The sequence below is a fragment of the Oncorhynchus nerka genome, linkage group LG15 (assembly GCF_034236695.1).
Source record: "Oncorhynchus nerka isolate Pitt River linkage group LG15, Oner_Uvic_2.0, whole genome shotgun sequence".
NCBI lineage: Eukaryota > Metazoa > Chordata > Actinopteri > Salmoniformes > Salmonidae > Oncorhynchus > Oncorhynchus nerka.
The window spans coordinates 49720607-49736189 of record NC_088410.1 but is presented as its reverse complement, the minus strand read 5'-3'; the positions used below and the strand labels follow the sequence as shown (position 1 = coordinate 49736189).

At 39.4% G+C, this 15583-nt stretch overlaps 1 protein-coding gene across 1 annotated transcript in view; it reads left to right on the top strand.

Annotated features, from left to right (window-relative positions):
- The first annotated feature begins 1480 nt into the window (after nt 1–1480).
- Nucleotides 1481–15583, top strand: part of LOC115142844 (cadherin-22-like) — a 221542-nt gene continuing 207439 nt past the window's right edge. Inside the window, exon 1 of the mRNA XM_065001659.1 lies at nt 1481–1564. The gene's annotated coding sequence lies outside the window, so the exon portion shown is untranslated. The remainder of the gene's footprint in view (nt 1565–15583) is intronic.

The window sequence follows — 15583 nt, the reverse complement described above, 5'->3', positions numbered from 1 at the left end:
TCTTATGTAGGTGTCATAACCAGCGATAAAATAACTCAATGTATATCACAACAGGTCTAAATATATGTGTCATGACAGTGTTATGAACATATTATGACAGGTTATGTCAGCTGTTATGACATATTATGACATGGTTATGGCATGTCATAAAGTGTTATGACACTGGGTGTCAAGTAAAGTGCTACTGAAACCTCGGAGGCCACATTGTGTTATCTTTCACTGAACAAACATTATGCCCTCACAAACAGACAGAGATAAATGAAAACGGTGTGAAAGGGTTGTCATTCCTACCCCAGGAATGGGTTTGGGTGGTGTATTTAGACCCCCATTATGTGGTGGATCTGTTTCAGCACAACAGGACCTAAGCAGGGAACTGTCAGAGGCCTGAGGAGACAAGCTCTCCGTATACTGAAGTGTTTGATCAGATGAGCTGCACTCAATCTCCTCAAGGTCTTGTGTTAGTGCTCAACAACACTTCTCTCGTGGATTTGCTTTGTTTTCGTCAAGTACACAAGGTCTCACTGTTTGACTTTCCATTATGTCGAAGTAGAAGTGTCACAAACTCGGTAGTGTTGTTTTTTGATTCAGTGCTTATGTATACAATCACTTTGTGCTGTATGCCGTACGAGTCGTATTTGTGTTCGCGTGAGCGTCACGTATTGTTTTATGGTAGCTGTACCCAACTGCATATTGCTTTCTGAAAAGGTAAAAGAACAAGAGGCAATATATTGTTGCTTTGCAATACATTTGATTTCCTTTTGGAATGATCTCTTGTATATTATCGCATTCACCTACACTCACAGATCAATTCTGGTTCAAATGTGCATTGCCAGGTAAATTGAGAGAAATCACGCTCATTTCAATGTGGTTCTTCTTTGACCAAGCCACTTATCCACTTCGAGCTCACCAGGGCTCTCAAGCAGCACAACAGGCAGGATATTAGCACGGGGCTAACCTCACACCCAACCCTCGTAATGACAAGAGTTAATAACACTTGTCCCAGGAAACTGGGGGGCAGATGCAGGATGTATCTCTTTGTAAGTATGTTGTCAGTAACAAAGTTTGTGTGATTAGACGGGAGTTAAAGTGTAATTAAAAGAGTTTAAGTAGACATAGCACCATCTCAAGGGATCATGTAGCCTGTACCCTACCTTCGGGGGGGAAGCGAGGAGGAGGTTAATTAAATAAATGTCTGTGGGTTATTGAATGTGCTCTCTCCCGAGCAAAGTGGTGCCTTCTTCCAACCTGAGAGTAGAGGAAGACAGTTAATGACTCTGTTTTATAAAACCACTTTAGCTCTTACTTACGTCCCAGACAGTGTGAGGCTATTCTCTCTTTTCGTCCGCAAGGGAGATGGTCCCACCATTTTTCTCCCAACCATTAGCAAATTACCTGCCCCTCCCCTCTCTCTGCCATTAGATTAATTAATCTTCACTTGGAAAACAATGAAGTACTATTCCTCCTTTGTTGCAGGGCTGCGGGGAGATGGAGAGTGAAATTAGGGGTGACATGAAGAGGACCGGAAGACCTGAAGAGTATAATTCTCTGTAAAGAAACCAGCAAGGTCAGGTGATATTCTTATGAACACCTCATTTACATAATTAATTCGTGTTTATAACCACTTTTAAACCATTATCAAATACTTTATTAACCATTAGTAAAATGTTATAAATATTCCTGCATGTACGTTTACATGTACAGTGCCTTGACGCTCACACAAAAACAAATACTACTCGTATGGCATACAGCACAAAGTGTTTGTATACATAAGCACTGAATCAAAAAACAACACTACCGAGTTAAAAACAACACTACTTCTACTTCGACATAATGGAAAGTCAAACAGTGAGACCTTGTGTACAGAAAGTTTTCATACCCCTTGACTTATTACACATTTTGTTGTGTTACAGCCTAGATTTCTCTCTCTCATCAATCTACACACAAAACATCATAATGACAGTGAAAACATGTTTTTAGACATTTTTGAAAATGTATTGATAATACAGAAAGATCTCATTTACATACAGCACCAGTCAAAAGTTTGGACACACCTACTTATTCAAGGGTTTTTCTTTATTTGTACTATTTCTACATTGTAGAATAATAGTGAAGACATCAAAACTATGAAATAACACCAAAAATATATTTTTCCCTTTTTTCTAAATGTAGTAACCCAAAAAGTGTTAAACAAATCAAAGTGTATTTTATATTTGAGCAGTGGCGAACAAGCAATCTTCATGTCTTCTCACATATTTTCAATGGGATTCAAGTCTGGACTTTGGCTGGGCCACTCAATGACTTTCACATTCTTTGTTATGATGCTATTCCAGCATTGCTTGGCTGTATGTTTGGGGCCAATGTCCTGTTTCTAGTTCCTGTTGGAACGTACAGTATATCTTCACCCCATTCTTAGGTCGTTTGAACTTTGAAGCAGGTTCTCATCAAGGATTTTTCTGTATTTGGCTCCATTCATTGTTCCCTCTATCCTTACTTGTCTCCCAGTCCCTGCATTGTAGTTATAGTGACATCTCACAGATTATCAAAGGACATTGGATGCGCCTGAGCTCTGGGAGTGTCATAGCAAAGGAGTGTTAAAACTTATGCAAATTAGATATTTATATTTCAGAGTGAATCTTCTTCAGAGTGCAAACAATCTTAGACTGGGGTGAAGATTTACGTTCCAACAGGACAATGGCACCAAGCATATAACCAAAGCAACACTGGAATGGCTTCAGAACAAAGTCCCCGAGTGGCTCAGCCAAAGCTCAGACTTGAATCCCATTGAAAATTTGTGGAACGACTTGAATATTGCTGTTCACCACCGCTCCCCTTCTAACTTAACACATCTTGAGAAAATCTGCAAGGAAGAATGGGAGAAAATCCCCAAATCAACATGTGCAAAGCTGAAACAGACATACCCAAGATGAAAGTTGTAATCACCGCCAAAGGTGCGTCTATGAAGAATTGACTCATGGGTGTGAATACTTATGTAAATGAGATGTTTCTGTATTTAATTTTCAATATTTTTGCAAGAATTTCTAAACACATGTTTTAACTTAGTTATTTTGGGCTATTGCGTGTAGATGGTTGAAAAATTCAGGCTCTAACAACAAAATGTGGAATAAGTCAAGGGGTATACATTCTTTCTGAATGCGCTGTATGTAGTACATACCAAAAAAAGTGTTTTGGAGTTGACAAAAGCTTAAAAGACTCAGTTCACATGAGTACCACAACCAAAATACATGACCTATTCACTATCAAGTTATTCAGCACATTGATCTTAGATACCTGCTGTAGTTTTGTTGGTTCACTTTGCTTTAAGCAAACCACTGGCCATGATGCTTATGATTCAAACCTTCTCAAACAACTGTGTGCTGGAATACAAATGTGTATTGTACATTTTGCCAATAGATCCCCAATTTCCTACTATACAAGTACGAAGCAGTGTACATAGAAATGCAAATTATTATTTCAATTTTCCCTAAAGTGCATCAGTAAAACAGAGTAAGCACACAGTCTTTGAGTGATCGGAATGTTCAACCAGTGTGTATGGGATAAATAAATACATTGATGAGACTTAATGGGGGGGGGGATAGATTAGGAAGAGAAATTCGTACTCTTCTCAGTTAAGCAATTCTGCCCTTGTGTGTTCCCAATGCTCCAGATTAATACACAAACAAAATCTGCTGACTCACAGGATTATAGACCTTATGGACCTCCCCAATTTAATATGTCTCTATCTGTGTCAGTGTCTTTGATATCAGGGGTAATGCCCAACTAAAGAATCCAATCTCTCCAGATTAGTGTGTGAATTTGTTTACACCATCTGCCTTTTCTGTAATTTCATGTATACCATAATCGGATGGACATGGCTGTTGTGTGTCGTACGGACTTCTCACCCAAAATCTCTTCCACATCGATGTATGAATTAGGTCTTGTTATGTGTTTACCATCTCCATGTGTTTGCATTGGCACAACGGTGGATATTATGTATATGGCATGCCAGTGACAGGTTGATTTTTAATGTCACGTGTCTTGTCCTGGAGGCAGAACTGAGTGATTTCCCCTTAGATAGACCAGCTGCAAAGTTAAAATTGGCTATATTTTCAAATGATCTGAAAACAAAAATGTGGTCTTAATGTAAGATTAGGGCTAGGCATTAGGGTTAGCAGTGCTGTTAAAGTTAGGGTTAGGTTTTGGGATAGCGGGCAGCATTTTCACTTTTGGATGAATAGCGTGCCCAGAGTGAACTGCCTCCTACTCTGTCCCAGATGCTAATATATGCATATTATTATTCGTATTGGATATAAAACACTCTGAAGTTTCTAAAACTGTTTGAATGATGTCTGTCAGTATAACAGAACTCAAATGGCAGGTGAAAACCTGAGAAAAATACAACCAGGAAGTGGGACATCTGAGGTTTGTAGTTTTTTCAAAGCTTGGCCTACCGAGTACACATTAGATATGGATGAGCTTTCACTTCCTAGGGCTTCCACTAGATGTCAACCGTCTTTTGAAACTTGAATGAGGATTCTACTATAAAGGAGGGGCTCATGAGACCTGTTTGAGTCCGTGGTCTGGCATAGTGCCTCGGTCTCATGACGCGCGCTCCCGACAGAGTTACCTCGCGTTCCAGTGCTTTTTCTGAAGACATTGTTTGACATGTTTCTAAAGGACTGTAATGGAACTTTTCGAGTTTTTGTCTGGATGAAATGCTCGCTCCTCATGAAGATGGATAACTGGGCTGAACACGCTAACAACAAGTTTGGACATAAATTATGGAACTTTATGGAACAAATCAGTCATTTATTGTCGAACTTGGATTACTGGGAGTGCCTTCTGATGAGGATCATCAAAGGTAAGTGAATATTTATGGTGTTGTTTCTAATTTTGTTGATTCCAAAATTGCGGCTATTCCTCTTGCTGTTTTGGGTTCTGAGCGCCGTTCTCAGATTAAGTTTTTTTTTTAAATCTGACACAGCGGTTGAATTAACCTGTTACTCCTACCCCCTACTTTTTTGAACATTCTGTTAAAAATCGCGCAACATTTCAGCGCCCTGCTACTCATGCCAGGAATATAGTATATGCATATGATTAGTATGTGTGGATAGTAAACACTCAGACGTTTATAAAACTGGTTAAATCACGGCTGTGGCTATAACAACGTGCGTTTCATCGGAAAGCGCAGGAAAACCTGATCACTGAAAATGGAAAAATATATTGCTGCGCGACTTGAATCCATTGATAAAGGTGAACCACAATTAATGAGGCTGAGGTTGCAGTACCTACAGCTTCCACACGGTGTCTAGAGTCTTGTCATTTGCCTACGATTTGTTTCTTGGTCAAACAGATTAAAGGCAGCGCAGTTCTTCAGGTCTAGGACCGGATATTTTGGTTGAGTTTCTAGCCGGACATTTTTCCAGACGGACAGCTATAGAATATACTTCGTCTTGTGATTAATTTGATCGCTTATTAACGTTTACTAATACCTAAAGTTGCATTACAAAAGTATTTCGAAGTGTTTTGTGAAAGTTTATCGTCGACTTTTTGAATTTAAAAAAATTACGTTACATTATGAAACGCTGTTTTTTTTCGTTGATCACACAGTCTACATATAACGATATCTAGGCTATATATGGACCGATTTAATCGAAAAAAAGACCCAATAGTGATTATGGGACATCTAGGAGTGCCAACAAAGAAGATGGTCAAAGGTAATGAATGTTTTCTATTTTATTGTGCGGTTTGTGTAGCGCCGAATATGCTAATTATTTTGTTTACGTCCCCTGCGGGTCTTTTGTGATGTTACATGCTATCAGATAATAGCTTCTCATGCTTTCGCCGAAAAGCATTTTAAAAATCTGACTTGTTGCCTGGATTCACAACGAGTGTAGCTTTAATTCAATACCCTGCATGTGTATTTTAATGAACGTTTGAGTTTTAACTAATACTATTAGCATTTAGCGTAGCGCATTTGCATTTCCAGAGCTCTAGTTGGGACGCAAGCGTCCCGAGTAGAAGCAAGAGGTTAAGGAGAAGTCTATCTTTAATTCTGTGAATAACACTATATTTTATAAATGTTTTATTATTAGTATTTCTGCAAAATGACCGGATGTTTTGGAATCAAACCATTACTTTACGTAAGGCGCCAATGTAACCTGAGATTTTTGGATATAAATATGCACATTATCGAAAAAACATGATGTCCTATGAGTGTCATCTGATGAAGATCATTAACCTCATAGTCCGACCAAACCCGTATGTGGTAGCGTAACTACAGCCTCAAGCTCATTAGCATAACGCAACGTTAGCGATTTCTAAAAATCGCAAATGAAATGAAATAAATATGCCTGTTCTCAAGCTTATCCTTTTCTTAACAATCCTGTCGTCTCAGATTTTCAAAATATGCTTTAGAACCAGAGAAAATCACTAATTTGTGTAAGAGTGGTGATAGCTAGCTTAGCATTAGCGTTAGCATTTAGCACGCAACATATTCACAAAAACCAGCCAAGGAATCAAATAAAATAATTTACCTTTGAAGAACTTCAGATGTTTCAATGAGGAGACTCTCAGTTACATAGCAGATGTCCAGTTTTTCCTGAAAGATTCTTGTGTAGGACACATCGTTACCTTTTGTTACTATGCATTTGGCTACCGAAACTAACCGAAAATTCAGTCACCTACATGTCGAACTTTTTTCCGAATTAACTCCATAATATCGACTGAAACATGGAAAACGTTGTTTGAATCAATCCTGAAGGTGGTTTGTCATATTTCTCTCCATTGAAAGCACCGTCCTTGTAGCCTGGTTTGTTCTGAGATTTGAATGGAAAAATACCGGGACCTGACTTTTGCGCACCAATTGCCACGCAGACACCAAGCGGGACACCTGGTAAATGTAGTCCCTTATGGTCAATCTTCCAATGATATGCCTACAAATACGTCACAATGCTGCAGAGACCTTGGGGAAACAAGATAAAGTGTCCGTTCATTCCTGTCGCATTCACAGCCATATAAGGCGATCATGGAAAACGTAGCCTCAGAAATCCTGTGCATTTCCTGGTCGGTCATACATCTTGGTTTTGCCCGAACATTTGTTCTAAGGGACTCACAGTGAAAATCTTTGCATTTCTGGAAACGTAAGACTGTCTTCTTTCCAAAACTATCAATTCCAAGCATATTCGAGCATCTTTTCGTGACAAAATATTGCGCTTAAAACGGGCACGTCTTTTTATCCAAAAATGAAATACTGCCCCTAGAGTCTTAAGAGGTTAAAGGTTAGTGATTCATTTGATCTATATTTCTGCTTTTTGTGACTCCTATCTTTGGCTGGAAACGTGGCTGTGTTTTTTTGACTTGGCGGCGATCTAACATAATCTTAAGTTGTGCTTTAGCTGTAAAGCATTTTTTAAATCGGGCATGGTGGGTAGATTAACAAGATGTTTATATTTCATTTGCTGTATTAGACTTGTTAATGTGTGAAAGTTACATATTTCTAAAAAATATTTTTGAATTTCGCGCACTGCCTTTTCAGCAGAATGTTGTTGAGGTGTTTTGCTAGCGGAACCCCTGCGCTAGAAAGGTTAAACCACTCTGCAGAGCTGCATCCAAAACAAGAGTCATGATAAAAAACGCAAACCTCACGACCGAATTGTCTCTTAATTGTTTTAGCTAAATTCTCAATTAAGGGCATGTGAATATATGAAGGGCTACAATATATAACATTGTATTTCAAGACCATAGCACTACAGGCTTTTACCAGATATGTCACTTTCACATGTGCTATTAACCCTTTCACACTACCATCACATGGGTGTGATCATTCTACAGTGGTCCCTGAAGCGTATGATCACACCAGTGTGATTAGAACGCTTATTTAGAACGTTGCGTCATTCGAAACTGGCGAATCAGCATTTGAGCTGGCCATACTTTTTTTCAGAAACTATTAACACAAACACAGCCCTTACAAAGTTATGTGCAGAATGTGAGCAGTTTATTTTTGGATGCAATGTTCAAATATTCACAGAGTATCTATAGCATAACACAATCATCCAAACTGGAAAAAATGTAGACTACATTTGTCCTAGCGCAAACTGAGGAAAAATTGACGCAACACAAATCAAATCAAATCAAATATATTTATATAGCCCTTCGTACGTCAGCTGATATCTCAAAGTGCTGTACAGAAACCCAGCCTAAAACCCCAAACAGCAAGCGTAGAAGCACGGTGGCTAGGAAAAACTCCCTAGAAAGGCCAAAACCTAGGAAGAAACCTAGAGAGGAACCAGGCTATGTGGGGTGGCCAGTCCTCTTCTGGCTGTGCCGGGTGGAGATTATAACAGAACATGGCCAAGATGTTCAAATGTTCATAAATGACCAGCATGGTCGAATAATAATAAGGCAGAACAGTTGAAACTGGAGCAGCAGCACAATCAGGTGGACTGGGGACAGCAAGGAGTCATCATGTCAGGTAGTCCTGGGGCACGGTCCTTGGGCTCAGGTCAGTTGAAACTGGAGCAGCAGCATGGCCAGGTGGACTGGGGACAGCAAGGAGTCATCATGTCAGGTAGTCCTGGGGCATGGTCCTAGGGCTCAGGTCAGTTGAAACTGGAGCAGCAGCATGGCCAGGTGGACTGGGGACAGCAAGGAGTCATCATGTCAGGTAGTCCTGGGGCATAGTCCTAGGGCTCAGGTCCTCCGAGAGAGAGAAAGAAAGAGAGAAGGAGAGAATTAGAGAACGCACACTTAGATTCACACAGGACACCGAATAGGACAGGAGAAGTACTCCAGATATAACAAACGGACCCTAGCCCCCCGACACATAAACTACTGCAGCATAAATACTGGAGGCTGAGACAGGAGGGGTCAGGAGACACTGTGGCCCCATCCGAGGAAGCGGTCACATTTGTATAACTCTCGGCTGACGAACTACAATATGAATTAGCTAATAGCAAGTACTATTTATAATTCATCACATCATGGGTGAGCTCACCATTGATTGAAATAATTGAATAAAACACTTTCTAGAAATCGAAAGTAATCCGACGATTAGTTTCAGCGTGCCGACATGCTTTCTTTCCTCACAGAAACCAAAGATAATAAGAGAAGACAAGATGAGTTTGGTCTGTTTATAGTATGCATTTTGAAGCGGAATGTTGTCTTCCATCGTTCATATCCCACCATTCACTTCCTGAAGTTCTCAAAAAATGAGTGAACCCTTACTCACCTCATTCTTTTATAGCATCTTTGGTCCGACAGACGATTACGTGAAACCCAATGCATTGTATGTCAACAAACATGGCTCCAAACACAAGGCTGGAATTAGCTTAGCTCATCATAATCAATACAACCTTCAAAAAAGTATTTTACACACATGTGCCCATTACAATCTATGCATGATTCGTCACCGTTACTTGAAAACATAATAAAACATTAAATATATCAATAATTACCACACAAAACATTTTCTGATAGTGATTTATTGATACAAATGGCACGTGCCGGCAGTCAATCACGTAACCTCTCACTCCCGCTCTGAGCCATTCAGTGTTGTTATGTATGTAGCTAGTGAGCTAAGCTGTAGCATTAGCAATGTCTTTTAAGAAGCAGACAATTAACAAACGCGGAAATTCTGGATTTTTTTTTTGTACAATTCTGACAATGAGTCTTGAGTATGAAAGTCAGGAATTCACCCCTCCTGGCCATGCTGTTTGCTTTGATGAGTCCCAGTCTGGAGTGCAACGCCCCTTACCATTTACATCTGAGGTAGAGTGCTTCAAGTTGTTTCTGACAGAGGAGCTGGTGGGGGACATAGTAGAGACCAATCGCTATGCCTTGGAGCTACAGGAGAAGAGAGCCAGGAGTCGAGGGGACAACCACAATCATTGAAATGTATACCTTCCTGGTGACAGTCCTCATGGGGATAGTAAAGAAGAACTCCCTAAGAGAATACTGGAGCACAGAGCCTATATTTGCAACTTCTTTCTTTGCCACCCTCTTTTCCCAAGACCGCTTCCTAGTTCTGCTGCGATGACTGCATTTCATCAACAATGCTATTGCCGTCCTGAATGACCCGTTATACAAAATAAGAAATGTCAACAGCTGGCAGTAAAGTGGCAAACGAGACATCCATGTCCTCTCCACTGTCCATACAGCAACCATGAGAAGGTGGACCACCCGAGGGGAGAGAGAAATATCAAACCCAACTGCGTGCTTGACTATAACCTCCAAATGGGGGCAGTGGATAAGGCGGACATTATTAACAGCTTCGTGGAATGCACTCAGAAAACGACCAAGTGGTACAAGAGTGGTACTATTATAACGTAATAAGGCACTTACTTTGAAAGAAACTCACACATTTCTAAAGTTATTATTGGTAACGAAAACAACTATGACTGCGATGCAGGCAAGAGACGGAAAATGTCTTGAACTGCACAAACAATTGGGAAGTGTTTGGGGATTTTTGTCCGGGTCAGAAATGTAAAAAAAAATGTGTTGGTCCGCAAAAGTAAAAATGACTAATTTTATGTGAATGAATGAGGCGGAACACACCTCAAATTAAACTGTTCTTAGAAAATAAAAAACTTGTCAGAAAATAATTTGAAATTGACAAGTTGAAAACAGCCTATGAATAAAAACAAGCTGCATGCCTTGGTTTGAGGGCAGTGCAGATTAAATGTACTGTTGTGTAACAATCACATTCTGGAACGGAGAGAACGTTCTAACATCACGGGCATGAAAAAACTCACGCTGGGGCGACCTTTAGAGATATTTGGAACTCACACATGAAAGGGTTAATATGTTAGGAGTTAAGAAAAAAATAAAAAAATTCTCTCATGTGCTTATTTTCTTTACTACCCCAGTACTAAGCTTTTATAACAACTACTAGTGTTTTTACCTTATCTGGTGTAATACTTTCTACGATGAGAACATATTTTATAGTGTATCGTGTCTTATTTTTGCCTCGTGCTATCACAGTGAGGGAACGACGTTGTCATAACGGCATACAGTACTACTGCAGTTTGTTTTTCAGAAAAGGGCATGTTACATCATGTACATAGTTTTTTCCCATTGTGTGGAACTGTGGTTAATAGGGCATTGAGGTACAGTACAGTAGACTTGTGAATAGTGTGTCACTGGTTTAAATACAGGATAAAGGCATTACCCATAAATCCTTAAGCATCAAACTGTACCAGCAGCCTTACCACAGTTGGGCGTAAGCGGTGTTCTAGCAGTGACTGTTTTTTCCAAAGAGATGGTTATATGCTGTACTTTAGCTTAACTTCTTGCGTCGAGCCATCCCTGATCCGGTATCGTGACTACAGCCTCAAGCTCATTACCATAACACAACGTTAACTATTCATGAAAATCGCAAATGAAATGAAATTAATCTATTTGCTCTCAAGCTTAGCCTTTTGTTAACAACACTGTCATCTCAGATTTTCAAAATATGCTTTTGAACCATAGCTAAACAAGCATTTGTGTAAGAGTATTGATAGCCTAGCATTGCATTAAACCTAGCATTCAGCATGCAACATTTTCCACAAAAAAACAGAAAAGAAGGGAGGGAAAAAAAAAAATATATATATTAAGTCATTAAAACACAAACTTTTTTCCAAATTAACTCCATAATATCGACAGAAACATGGCAAACCGATGTTTAGAATCAATCCTCAAGGTGTTTTTCACATATCTATCGACGATAAAATCCATCGTGGCAGTTTACTTTCTCTTCTGAAGAAATGGAACGCTTATGGACCTACAGATTACGCACACAGGACACCGGGCGGGACACCAGGTAAATGTAGTCTCTCATGGTCAATCTTCCAATGATATGCCTACAAACACGTCACAATGCTGCAGACACCTCGGGGAATAGACAGAAACCGCAGGCTCATTCCTGGCGCATTCACAGCCATATAAGGAGACATTGGAACACAGCGCCTTCAGAATCTGGGGCATTTCCTGTATGAAACTTCATCTTGGTTTCGCCTGTTGCATTAGTTCTGGGGCACTCACAGATAATATCTTTGCACTTTTGGAGACGTCAGAGTTTTGTCTTTCCAAGGCTGTCAATTCCATGCATAGTCGAGCATCTTTTCGTGACAAAATATTGCGCTTAAAACGGGCACGTCTTTTTATCCAATAATGACATAGCGCCCCCATAGGTTGAACAGGTTAAACTCCCATACATTTTTGAAAATCCGAAGGTGCAGTAGCTGTGTATCTCATGTCTGATGCAGAGACATGTTTAAAATACTCTGAAATCATAAATGCTCAAAAGTTAAATGTAATACTTTCATTTTGTGCAGTTGTTATTTATTAGGGTCCATTGAAATGGTTATTTACCATAATTCATATTAAATTAATTTAATATGCATTCAAAACAAGTGCAGTAAGTGTAAATCTTATATCTGACTTACTTTAGAGACATTTTTCAAATGCTCTGAAATCTCAAATTCTCAAAATAAAAAGTAATACTTACATTTTGTATGTGTGGGTTGGGATGATAATCCACAATACTGGCACAGTATACCCGGGAAAGCGGGGGAAGCCTAAGAATGCTTACAGTGCCTTGCAAAAGTATTCATCCCCTTGGCGTTTTTCCTATTTTGTTGCATTACAAACTGTATTTTAAATGGATTTCATAAAATGGACATACACAAAATAGTCCAAATTGGTGAAGTGAAATGAAAAAACAACAACTTTTTCCCCAAAAATGATAGAAGAGTAAAAACAGAAAAGTGGTGTGTGCATATGTATTCACCCCCTTTGCTATGAAGCCCCTAAATAAGATCTGGTGCAACCAATTACCCTCAGAAGTCACATAATTAGTTAAATAAAGTCCACCTGTGTGCAATCTAAGTGTCACATGATCTGTCACATGATCTCAGTATATATACACCTGTTCTGAAAGGCCTCAGCATCTGCAACACCACTAAGCAAGGGGCACCACCAAGCAAGCAGCACCACGAAGACCAAGGAGCTATCAGGGACAAGGTCAGGGACAAGGTGTGGAGAAGTAAAGATCAGGGTTGGGTTATAAAACAACATCCAAAACTTTGAACATCTCACGGAGCACCATTATATCCATTATAAAAAAATTGGAAAGAATATGGCACCACAACAAACCTGCCAAGAGAGGGCCGCCCACCAAAACTCACAGACCAGGCAAGGAGGACATTAATCAGAAAGGCAACAAAGAGACCAAAGATAACCTCAAAGGAGCTGCAAATCTCCACAGCGGCGAATAGAGAATCTGTCCATAGGATCACTTTCCACAGAGCTGGGCTTTACGGAAGAGTGGCCAGAAAAAAATAACCAAATATGTTTGGTGTTCGCCAAAAGGCATGTGGGAGACTCCCCAAATATGGAAGAAGGTACTCTGGTCAGATGAGACTAAAATTGAGCTTTTTGGCCATCAAGGAAAATGCAATGTCTGGCGCAAACCCAACAGCTCTCATCATCCCGAGAACTCCATCCTCACAGTGAAGCATGGTGGTGGCAGCATCATGCTGTGGGGATGTTTTTCATAGGCAGGGACCGGGAAACTGGTCAGAATTGAAGGTATGATGGATGGCGCTAAATACAGGGATATTCTTGAAGGAAACCTGTTTCAGTCTTCCAGAGATTTGAGACTGGGACAATGACCCAGCAGGACAATGACCCTAAGCATACTGCTAAAGCAACACTCGAGTGGATTAAGGGGAAACATTTAAATATCTTGGGATAGCCTTGTCAAAGCCCAGACCTCAATCAAATTGAGAGTCTGTGGTATGACTTAAATATTGCTGTACATCTGGGGAACCGATCCAACTTGAAGGAGCTGGAGCAGTTTTGCCGGTGGCTAGATGTACCAAGTTTACAGAGACATACCCCAACTGACTTGCAGCTATAATTGCTGAAAATGTGGCTCTACAAAGTATTGACTTTGGGGGGGGGTGAATAGTTATGCACGCTCAAGTTTTCTGTATTCTTGTTTGTTTCACAATAAAAAATATTTTGCAACTTCAAAGTGGTAGGCATGTTGTGTAAATCAAATGATACAAAAATCTATTTTAATTCCGGGTTGTAAGGCAACAAAATAGGAAAAATTCCAAGGAGGAAGAATAATTTCGCAAGCCACTGTATGCTACATTAATCTGTCTAGGATTAAAAAAATGATTTAAGTTTTATGGCTGAGTTTTAGCATTGAATGCACTGTGTAAAAATGACCTCAGATTACAAATCAGTTTTGATATGTGTCCCAATATGTGTCCCTATTCCATCCCAAATGGTGCCCTATTCCCTATAAAGTGCACTACTTTAGACCATGACCCATAGGGCTCTGGTCTAAAGTAGTGTTCTATATAGGGAATAAGCTTCCATTGTGTACACACTTTCAAGGCTTTGCTGCCTTCCATTTCCAAGAATGCTGATTTGAGATTGGTTACTGTACATATGCAATATACAGTACTAGGCAATACAAAGCTTATTTTTAGACTGTGCCCAGAATATGAGAAAAGTACTGAAAGCAGTAGAATTAGATTTTATACTAGTTTATGAGATGAGAGTGAATGCAAAACTGCAGACTGCTTAGAGAATCATCAAATAGCACATTTGGGAATCCAATTGACAAACTGCCTGGGGTGAAATATGATTTAAATTGGTTTTAAAAATTGGGCCCTTTTTCGCAAATAAAAAAATATTAAGTTTGCGTTTCAAATGGATTATTCTCCGTTAATGGTCCACAGTTTAAGTGGAATATTTTCCATTGTGCAACTTTGATCACAGACAATAATGGATTGAGTAGTAGATATGAGAATGGATAGAACGCCACAATATAGCAGCTGGTTGCCGAATCATCTATATAAGGAGTTCTTATAGAGATGTATTTAATTATAAGATTTGCATTCAGACTGTCCAAGTGGCAATGCCTGCAAACCCAAGGGGAAAGGGAAATGCGCATGCATCGATAAGAGCTGTTATGGAGAAATTGTGATAACGAGAATATAAATAATTGTTTATTGTATGTTGCGGTGCAATTGTATGTGGATATACTGTACATTATCAGCACATGGTAAATAAGATAATAGGGAAAAGGAAGCATGTTATAAAACATGTATTATTACATTCATATTCTGTTTACATTTTGCAGTGTGCAGATAGTCAAATGCACTCTTTGGAAGTAGAAAGACAAAGACTTTTGTGCAACAGAAATCAATTGAAAAACAGTGCACTCAGCATATAGGGATGACATCCATGCAGGACAATTGGTTGATTACTATAACTACATTCAATTTAAGTAGTGTACAACGCTGTATATCAAAAATCGTTTATTCCAATGGAAAATAAATAATAAAGATATCTGCGAGCAGCAATGAACGGGGTTCACAGGATCACAGAAAGGACGCAAGATCAGTTGCATAACAAAGCAAGCACTCTATCATGTAGGAACAATCTTCCTTTACAATATGTGCAATCAGTGAAAGCATTACCATGTTTATCTCTCAATCAGATGTTTTGAAAGTAACATTGATGCATTCAAAGATGGCCAAGCTATACCAGTAGATGCATATTAGCACATGCAAAAATATGAACCATA